Here is a 10,269-nt window from a genome sequence, read left to right as displayed (position 1 = left end):
CAAAAATTACATGAAATCCAAATTTCAGTGCCCATAAATAACATCTTATTGGACATAGCTACACCCATGTTTACATACTATCTATGGCTGCTTTCCTACCACAGCGGCTGAGTTGAGTAATTTCAACAGACATCACATACCCCACAAAGCCTAAAGTATTTACTCTTTGGCCCTTTACAGAAGCAGTTTACTGACCCCCGCTCTCTAGTATTAAATTTAAAACTCTTAGCAAAATGGAAGGGGAGAATATAAAAAGTACCTCCCAAAAGGAGGAAAAAGCATGACTTTGAAGGGTGACTGGAGTAGGAATGGAAACTTCCTTCCAACTTTCAAGGAACAAGTAATTTCTCTGCTCCATAATGTGTTCCAAGGCCTAGAAAATAGTGGAGGGCTTCCCAGCTCCTTTTAATTAACTAGTTCACAGAGGTTTACAATCCCTAAGCTGTTTTAATTGGAAAGAATTCTGCATAATGAAAATAACAACAGCTGATAGTTATGGAACTTTATGCTGCCAGGTGCTGTGTTAAGTCAAAGATTTCCATTTAATCCTCTTGACAACAAGAGAAGGTAGGGTGCTATTGTTGTCCAATTCTGAGCGTGAAATTGGAGCCTCAGGAGGTCAAGCACATTGCTCAAGTCACCAAAGTTGGTAAGAGTTCAGGCCTCTAACCCGTTTCCGCCTTCAGGGACTATACTCTTAACACCAGGCCATTTAATTTTAACCTAATAACTGCAAATATTAAGGAAATATACAATTTCCTGAGAAAATATAAAGTACCCAAACTATCAAAATAATACTGGTGGTTGGGGGGGTGGTCGTAAACTTCGTACTGACTCCCAGGGAGCAAATAATTATGAGCCACAAAATGGCCTCAGTCATAAAAAACAAGTTTCTCAATGAACTTTATGCCCTAGCCCATGGGTTGCAGTAGCATCCATTTCTTGACCCATCACCCTCTCAGTCCGAAAAAGAATCCCTAAAAGTTAATAATAGCTAACATTTTTATATGCACCAAAGCAGTAAGACTCTCTATGCAATAGCTCCAATCTAGGAACAATTGTCTTCTGCAGACAGAGACACAGAAAGGTTGAGTGGTTGTCCAAAGTCTCACAACTTCAAGTAAGAGGACCTGGATCCAAAGCCAAGCCAAGCAGTAAACAAAGTCAGCATCTTTAAAAACTCCCTATGATTCTATGGTAATGAATCTGAAAATAAATCCTAATTAAATATGCTTGACCCTGGGAAAACAGAAATTGGCAAAACTGAGCCAAACTTGGGGGGGGTGGTAGGTGCGGTGGCATGCCCACAACGCCTGAGCCAGTCTTGACAATTCCTCTAAACTCCCGCAGAGCAGTTCTCAGCCAAAGCTGCCTTCCTCGGAGGAGGTGGGACCTCAGGCGGGGTAAACGTACGACACGTGCACCCCAATGGCGTTATGCTAAGTATGAGAAGCCAGCCGCAAAAGACCCCACATCGTACGACCCCATCCTCATGACAGGTCCAGAAAAGGGACGTCTGAACACACATCAAGGACATGGGTGGCTGCTCAGGGTGGGAGCCCCTGCCGAGGGCGGGCAAACCGGGTGCGAGCGGCTTCTGTGGGGGTCGATGTGGCTGGTCGAACACGGCGTTGCAGCGACAGCCGCACAACTCCACACACACGCTTTGGAAAACCACGTAGCTGTGCACTTACACTGGGTGAGTTCTCGAGGCTGGACGCTCCCATCTTAGGGACGCTGCTCAACACGCACCTGCACCCGTGGGGGGACACTCCAACGGTCCTCCCCCAAGACCCCCGCCCCTGCGTGCTCTCTTTCGGGTCCACGGTGGTCACCGCAAATCCCGGGCTGAGAACGCGCAGGCCTGGAACGGGCGCCACTCCTGACCACGGGGCTGGAGGCCTTTCAGGGGCTTGGCCACGACCGCGCGGGAACCCAAGCTGTGACGCCAGTGGGGGACGCCACGGGAGTCACTGCGAGGAAGGGGAAAGCCCTCATCCCCAGGAGGCCTCGCGGGCCCGAAGGAGGGGAAGACAGCGACAGCCCAAGATAGCGCCGCCCCCAGCCCTGCTGTCGGCGCATGCGCCTGGCCGGGCCTTCGGGGTAAGCCCCAGTCAGATCTCCAGCGTTCTCTGCATTCGCCCCCCGGCTACGGAGAACAGTCGGTAGAACTACAGCATCGGTTCGCAGCGATCGTACAGTCGCAGGTCTCTAAGCTTTGCCCTGCTCCCAGGGAAGGACGGGGTGAGGCCCAAAGACCAAGCATTTCCTGGTTGGAGCGTGGGTGCCGAGTGCGCACGCGCATCCTCGGGACCGTGCGCAAGGGCGCCTGGGAAACCCGCAGTGGCTGAAGACGGGCTTCGCAGTCGAAGGGCCAGCGGGTGAGACAGACGGACGTCCCTTTCCTGTACCCAGGCGCCCAGGGTAGGGCCTGGGCTAGGGTGTTTTCAGATGCGTTACCTTTATCTGGTGAGCTAGGCAGTGTGTTAGCTAACCCGGAAGTAAATTCCAGTTTTAGAATTAAATCGGGTCACATTTTTACTGGATTGAGTATGTTCTGGGGGAGAAGAGACCTGATTCCTCCATCCTAGAACGACAGCCCCGAGGTGGCAGGCGCTGGTCAGGGCCAGTGTCCGCGGCTCTTGGCGCAGAAGAGGAGCTCCGCGACTCCTCTTCGAATGACTGGATGGAGTCACTAGAAAGGGGCATGCTGTGTCAGGACGCAGAGTCGCTGGTAAGGGAACCATCTGCCAGATGGGCCGAAAGAACCAACTTTTCGTTTGTCACAGAGTGGCCTAGTGTGAGAAGCAGGGTTGCCGGGTTTAGCAAATGCAAGTACTGGCAAACCCAGTTAAATCTGAATTTCCGATAAATGACAATCTTTTTAGCCTTTCCTGTATTTTATCTGGAGCCTTAGTGACATGGCAGCATGGTAAGGTGGGAGGGAAGATGACTGCATTCCTCTTAGAAGAAGAAAAAATGTATCTGGAATTTATAGATAATGACTGAGCAGATCCGAAGACCATCCTTGAGGAGCTTTGGTTTATAAAGCGCTTGGCCCTCTGCTAAGGGTTGTATTTACGTTATCCTAATTGGAACCTCCTATGCAGTGGGATAATCACTCTTACTTTACAAAGGAGGAAAGAGGCTCAGAGATAGGAAGTCACTTGTCCAAGTTCCCACATTTTTATTCAGTCACTCCAAGAATATTTATTGAGACCCGACTTTGTACGGATTCTGTGTTTTGATTCCACACACAGTCAGCCTCCTTAGCTGGAAAATTCCAGTCCCTGCCCACTCCTCAACCCCCCTCCCTTTCCCCACTCCAGCTGCAGTTTCTATGGTAACAGACTGAACCTGCCTCTGTAGCTAACAAGAGCTAAGAGCTCTTGAAGGAGAACAAGCCAGAACCATTGACGTCAACCTAGCCTGGCTGGGGGATGGGGAGGACTGCCTGAAGCCCTAAAGCCTCCTCCATCAGTGGTTTATGCGACTTTTGTATGTGTTCAAATCTGCCGTTGAGCAGGGGTCTCTGCAGAAGAACAAAATGTCGACTATGTGAACCTCTGCAGAGTCCACAAAGTCACAGGTTTTCAGTTAAGAGGCTGCCGCAAGCTGCAGTAACATTAACATTATGCATATTTACCATTTATTAATTCATTTAGGCTATCGTTCAACAAATAATAATTGGATGGGCAGTGGCATTCTGTGTCAGACAGGACTAGATCCTAAAGATATAATTGCTGTTAAAACATTCAAGGTCTCAACCTTTCTGTTCCTTAGAGTCCAGCAGGAGAAACGTGTACTTATTCGTTCATTCTGCAGTATATTCTGAGAGACCATGATGTGTGAGACATGTATTGGAATCTGAAGAATACAGAGGTGAGTTTTGAAAACAAAACAAAACACTGTGCTGCATGGAAATGATTTTGGTGGGATCAGGGTCAGATGTTAAACAGATAATCACAAACAACAATTATTTACTGAGTACCAACTCTGGTGTCAGGCACTGTTTTAGGCAAAGGACCTACAGCAATGAACAAAATAGACTTGGTATCTGTTCTTATGGAGCCTACATTCTGGCAGAAAGAGGGAAAAATATGTAAATGAATCAGTGTTCTTTCTTACAACGAATAGTATATACAACTTACATTGACTTAAAAAAAGATTTTATTGGCTGAATTATTTAAAAATGCCAGAGGCATAGTTGGTCTAATCGATATTTATAAACATAATCTGTATTATTGCAGACATCTATAGTTTTTCTGCCCAATACTCTTTCCCCCTCCTTCTTGCCACAGCCCTCTTCTGTATGGGGAACTGATTAGTATCTGACCCAAGCTTGGTCAGTCACTCTGTCTGTTTCCGTGCCCGTAGTGAGTGGTTCAGGGATGAGCTCGTGACTCCAGATGAGCCACTCAGAGATTTACCTGACATTATCTTTGCTGGGTGCTCAACTGGTTGGAAGCGTGCCTGAGTTAGGACCATCTTGGCTGCTTACCAGGGAATAAAATGAGAGAGAGTCCTCTACTCTCTCTATTGCTGCTTAGATTACATAATGTACATAATGGGCTTAGCACACAGTAAGCTCTCAATAAACGTTCACCGGTGTTGTTAGTGATTTACAAAGGGAGCTGTGGGAAGAAATTCTTTGTGCAGACTGGAAGACTGTGCATTTGTTGACCACTTCAAAGTCAATGTAAATCAGGAGGTTTCTTGGAGGTCACGGAATGAAAACAAATGGAGGTACACAGTGTAGAAGAATGTGTCCTCCAGGCTGTGGTGAAGTTTGACGAGCTATCCCAGATTCACAGCAGAACCCAGTTCCCTGGGTTCAGAATGCTTGGACCAACCCATTCAGACTTTGACATGCCCTGGTGTGTCCAGACTGCTATATAGGAAGCATCGTAAATTGGATGGCTTATAAATAAATATTTCTTTCTCACAGTTCTGGAGGCTAGGACATCCAAGATCATGGTGGTGGCAAATTTGGTGTCTGGTAAAGGCCAGTTTGACCCCCAGTAGCAAGTGTACCGCCCTCTTTGCTGGTTTCCCTGCTTTTGTTTTTCCTTCCTTCCATTCATTCCCCAACCTAGGCCAGGGTGACCTTCCTAAAATACAGATAGGACCAGAGGCCTGCTGTGAGTTTGGGGGCTCATCTGGGCCTGTTTTTTTTCTGTATTTCAGGAAAAAGGCAGAGCCACCTCAGTGCCCCCATGTCCCCATTCTGGGTGGTGAACATGGAAGCCTTGAGAAGGATAGAGCTGGGTGGGTGAGTCAGGATGTTTTAGTCAATGCTTGTTCTTATCTGCCTCCTTTCTCCTCCCCAAGCTTTTCTTTCTCAAGGACCCAGTTTTTCTTGGAGAGGGGAGAACAAGGGAAGAGGGGAGGAGATGTAGTCCCAACACTATCTGAGTCGGCCTTTTTCTCTTTCAGGTAGGGCCAGTGTAGAGGGTGTAATGGTGGGCCCCAGAAAAATACATCCTCATCCAAGTGCACAGAACCTGGGAATGGTACCTTATTTGGAAAAAGGTTATTGGCTGATGTGACTAAGAGTTTTGACATGAGATCATTATGGATTGATTGAGTGGACCCTAAATCCAATGACAAGTGTCCTTCTAAGAGTGAGGCAGAGAGTTTAGGTAGAAGAGGAGGTGGAGGCAGGTGCATCCAGGGGGCAATTTGACAGGGGCGGTACTCTCATGCACCCCTGATTCAGACCTTTGGGAATCACTCATGCCCCCAGTGTTGGGATGTGATGGGGAGATACTTGGTTTGCAGCCCTGCTCCGGCCAGGGCGTCCTGCTTCACTCTGGCTCTGACGGGATGAGGAACCTAGCAGCTAGTGGGCTCTGGACACACACCTGAGTCAATTGCCTGGAAGGGTCTGGACTCACCACGCAGCTATTCCTCTACAAGGAAATATGGCATTAATTAGCAAAGGAAAAACACCAGGACAGGTCGTGAGGGAGACCTTGAAAAGAAGGGAGAGGCGTTATATTTTTGGACGATCGATGTACACTTTTTCCTGTGTTTTGAACAATTTTCATTTTGCCCTGGGCCCCGCAGACTACACAGTCAGGCCTGCTTTCAGGAGTTAACCTCTTTCCTCCCAGAGGGTGGACACATTGGCTCTACCTCCTTCTAGAACTCCTCTGCCCAGAAATGTCCACTCAAGCATGATTCTGGTCTTTCAGAGAACTCGCCATCCGCCTGTACTGAAGCACAGCTCTTCTCAGAGGCCGGGGCAGAAACTTGGTTGTTGTCTTTGGTCAGTCTCCTCTGCATACCTGGTATATCCCATCAGTCACCAGCCCTGCCAACTCTGCCTCCTGAAATAGCTCTTTCTTCGGGCTTGATCTCATCGTTTCCAACGTGGTGAAGGCCACTACTACCACAGCTTGGTTCCCGCAATAGAGTACTAACTCCCTTGCATTTTTACCCCCTTCAAATCCATTCTCCTTGACTTTTAAAAATGAAAATCAGACTGTCCTACCTCTACCTAAAATCCTCCAAAAGATTCCCGCAGTTCTTTGACTGAAGACCCAATGCCCCACCAAAACTCGCACAGAGTGGAGACCCCCAAATTCTGTTTGGAAAGTCTGTGGAGTGGTAGTTGGCGTAGAAAACAGAATGTGTCTGGAAGCTACGTTTGCACCATCTTATGAACAGCTACATCATATCACTATCCAAAAAACAATGATCCTCAATATGTACTTGTGTGTGTGTGTGTGTGTGTGTACCTTGATAGAGATACAGGGAGGTGAGAAATAGTAACGGTAAAAATATTCCCACTCTTAATGGTTTCATTCAGGATGTATTTTGGAATTTTGGAATTCAGTTCAATGGACCATAATCAGGCTTTCTCCATACTGGTCATTGTGAAAGGAATTCAGGACACTGAACTGTTTTTTTAGGACTTGAAGGGGAATAGACTGTCAGCCTCTGAAAATGGGACTAGCACTGGCAAAAACAAGAATCCAGGGATAATCGGCAGGAAAGACTATTACCAGGGACATCTTTTTCTGGTTTGGAAATGTGGCTGGAATGTTGGATGTGTGCCTTTCTAAGAAAAACTTCCATCCCCTCTCCTCCACACCCACACATCCCATAGACTGCACTGCGTGCATTGCTTGGTTGGTGCCTGGCATTTGGCTCAGGAGTCAAGGGAACATTCTGAGGCAGGGTGTTGGCGGGAGGCCCCTGTGGACACTCAGCCTGTGTGAACTTTCTGAAGCTCACTTTCCTCAGGGAGGACAGCCAGAATGCTCCCGCTCACCTGTCTCCAAAGTTCCATACTGGTGCAAAGGTCGATCGTCTCTCACCATCTCAGAACCTCTCAGCTGGGTCCTTCTGTACCTGTTCCATCTCCACGTCTATGTTGCCACCATGTCTCTCCGGGCAACTGTCTCCTAAATGTTCTCCCTCTTCTCTGAGGTCACCTTCCACCCATTCTGCACAGCAGTTGGAGCAGCTTCCGTTGACCTTGTGATAAATTCCAAGTCCCTCAACCTGGATCACATGAACACCTCTCCCAGGCTCTTTGTCCCAGACTTGGCTTCATCTTCATACTTGTCTCCTAGCTCCCCACGCCTCAGCCGTGATGACTTTTCTTCCTGTTCTCTGTGGAGCCCATGTTCTCTCTCAAGATTAGTCTGTGCTCACTGCCCACGCTTCGTGCCTCACCTTCCTTTTTGTATTAACCGTATTTCTAGCTTCCATAAAGGTGATGCTTTGGTATCTGCTCGACAGGCCGATATGGACACACCTTTTCTGGACGACACAACAATATGCTGGTGTCACCTTGCTTGGCCTCCCACCTCCCTCACCACACCCCCCACCACTCCCAGGAGAAGTCCTCTTCCTGGGGGCGTGCTTTTCAAATGCAAATTCATCAATCCGGAGTCTACACATTTCCTCACCACACCCTTACCAGCCTTTCACACTCCGGACCACCATCCCTCTGCTCTTCTCACCCCGGAGCCAGGTAGTTAAGGGCTAGGGACATCCCCTAGGCCCCAGAACCCACTGAAATTTTTCAAACTAGCCAATCCTGACCTGGCTTACTCTACCTCACCTGTTACTTCTCTCAGAAACCACAGTAAAGATCTTACCCATGTTTCCCCCCTGCTCTCTGTGCCTCTCACTGGCCCGTGTGTACCTGCATAGCGTGGTGGACCCTTCTTGGGAACTGTGAGTAACAAACGGTCTCTTTAATGACAGTCATCTTCTGATCTGTTGGCCGTGCTATACCTTAAATTTTCTATTAATACACTATATTTTAGAACACATTCTCATCAGTTCCTTCTAAATAGGCTTCCATTCAGCCCACACCCCTGAAATTGCTCTGCTCAAAATTTAATATGTTGTTAGATCCAACACTCATGTCTCTGTGCTGGTGTTATATGGCTTTACCATGGCCATCAATGCAGGTGACCTCTTTGTCCTTTTTAAAAACACTTTCTTCTAGTGCCTTCTTTGAACCTCTGTTCTCTTGACTTCCTGGCCCCACCTCATTCCAGCTCCTCCTCTTTTGCTTTCATCGAAGCTGAAGATGTGCACATCCTTTGACCAGGCCAGTCTCCTATTCGCATTCAAGGAGCCTAGATGAGGACTCCCAGGAAGGCACACTGAGCAAGGAGTAATAGTAGTTTCCAACATATTTTGAGTGCTTAATCTATACCAGTCATGTTCTTAGGCCCCTGGGGATGTGTATGGATGAGCAATTCAGATCATGTTCCTCTTTTCACTGAGCTGACAGTCTTGTGGGGCCTGAGTCCTCAAACAAGTTGAGAATAAGGAAGTTCCCACAAGCTTAGGAAAAGACGCATTGGTGCCCAGCCAGGGAAACAAACAGCCATCGGAATCAGTTTTAAACCCATTCAACCGATCAATGGCAACTCGCCTCAGAGAATGCACTTTTTGCAAGCCAAACAATCAGTGTCAGCACTTTGCTTTGGAAAGTCAGCCACCGAAAGAGCCCATCAAGGATGGACTCACTCCGATAAACACGCCTCTAAGTGCCAACCAATCAACAGGGGTCTCACTTGAGAGGCCACAGTTCTACCGATGATGTCAACCTATTTGTGTCCCGGAAGGCCTGCCAACGCCTGAACTCCAGATTCTGTATAAAATCAGTCCATCCTGCACAGCGATGACCCAACTAGTATTGCCCTCCCTTCCTGTGGTAAAAAATCAGTTCAGCAGTGCCCGCTGATTTCAGATACTGAGTTGTATTAGTCTGCTAGGGCTGCCATAACCTGACACCACTACAACAGAAATTTATTTTTGTGCAATTCTGCAGACCAGAAGTCCTAGATCAGTGTGTCTGCAGGGTTCGTTTCTCTCGAGTTCTCCTCTCTCTTTGGCTTGTGGACAGTTGTATTCCCCCTTTGTCTTTACATGGGTTTTCCTGTGTCTCCATACATATGCAAATTTCCTCTTCTTATAAGGATGCCAGACAGATTGGATTAGGGCCTATTCTAATTAACCTCATTTTACCTTAACTATCTCTTGAAAGGTCTTATCTCCAAATACAGTTTCATTGTGAGGTACCAGGGTAGGGACTTCAACATATGAATTTGGGGGTTGGGTGTATAATTCAGCCCATCACAGAATAGTAGTCTCATTGTGTTTTGACAAAGTAAATGCAGAGCTCCATATTGATAACAGGTTATTCTTTCTTATCTAAGCTTTCTGTACTTTCCTGAGAATGTGCCTCCTTCCTCCAGTAGGAGCTACAAGGTCATTACCCCTGGTTTTTGGTCACATTCCATGAGTTCTTCATATGAGCAAAATTCATTTCACATAAATTCTCTATATTCTGGATTGCCCATTCATTGCTTGCCTGCCCCTCCTACCTGGGACAACATCAACTTGGGGAATTTAGTGTTCCTTGAGCAGAGGTAGAGTGGAGGATGGTGAACCTGGGGATAAATCATGCTCTAGCTTTTGCCTCCGGATGTTAATTAGCCACAGAGAGTTGGTGCCGTTTCTCCCTAGGTGTTCTGTCCTCCCACTTGGAAAGTAAACACCTATATGGTGAATTGGGCAGAGCTAGGACCAGAGTTCTCTACTTCTCATGGCCTCAGGTCTACCCTGGGGTGAGGTAAGTTTCCCAGAGTTTAAGGAGGCACCAAAAAACTCAGTGCTAAAGATAAATAATATTCGAATGCAGTGTTTTAAAGAATCAAAATGAATGGAAAACAATCCATAATGAATGGTACCAACATTTTAAACGAAGGCAATCAATGTTGCTGATTTTTCCTT

The sequence above is a fragment of the Ursus arctos genome, unplaced genomic scaffold, assembly GCF_023065955.2.
Source record: "Ursus arctos isolate Adak ecotype North America unplaced genomic scaffold, UrsArc2.0 scaffold_19, whole genome shotgun sequence".
Classification (NCBI taxonomy): domain Eukaryota; kingdom Metazoa; phylum Chordata; class Mammalia; order Carnivora; family Ursidae; genus Ursus; species Ursus arctos.
This window is presented reverse-complemented; position numbering follows the sequence as displayed.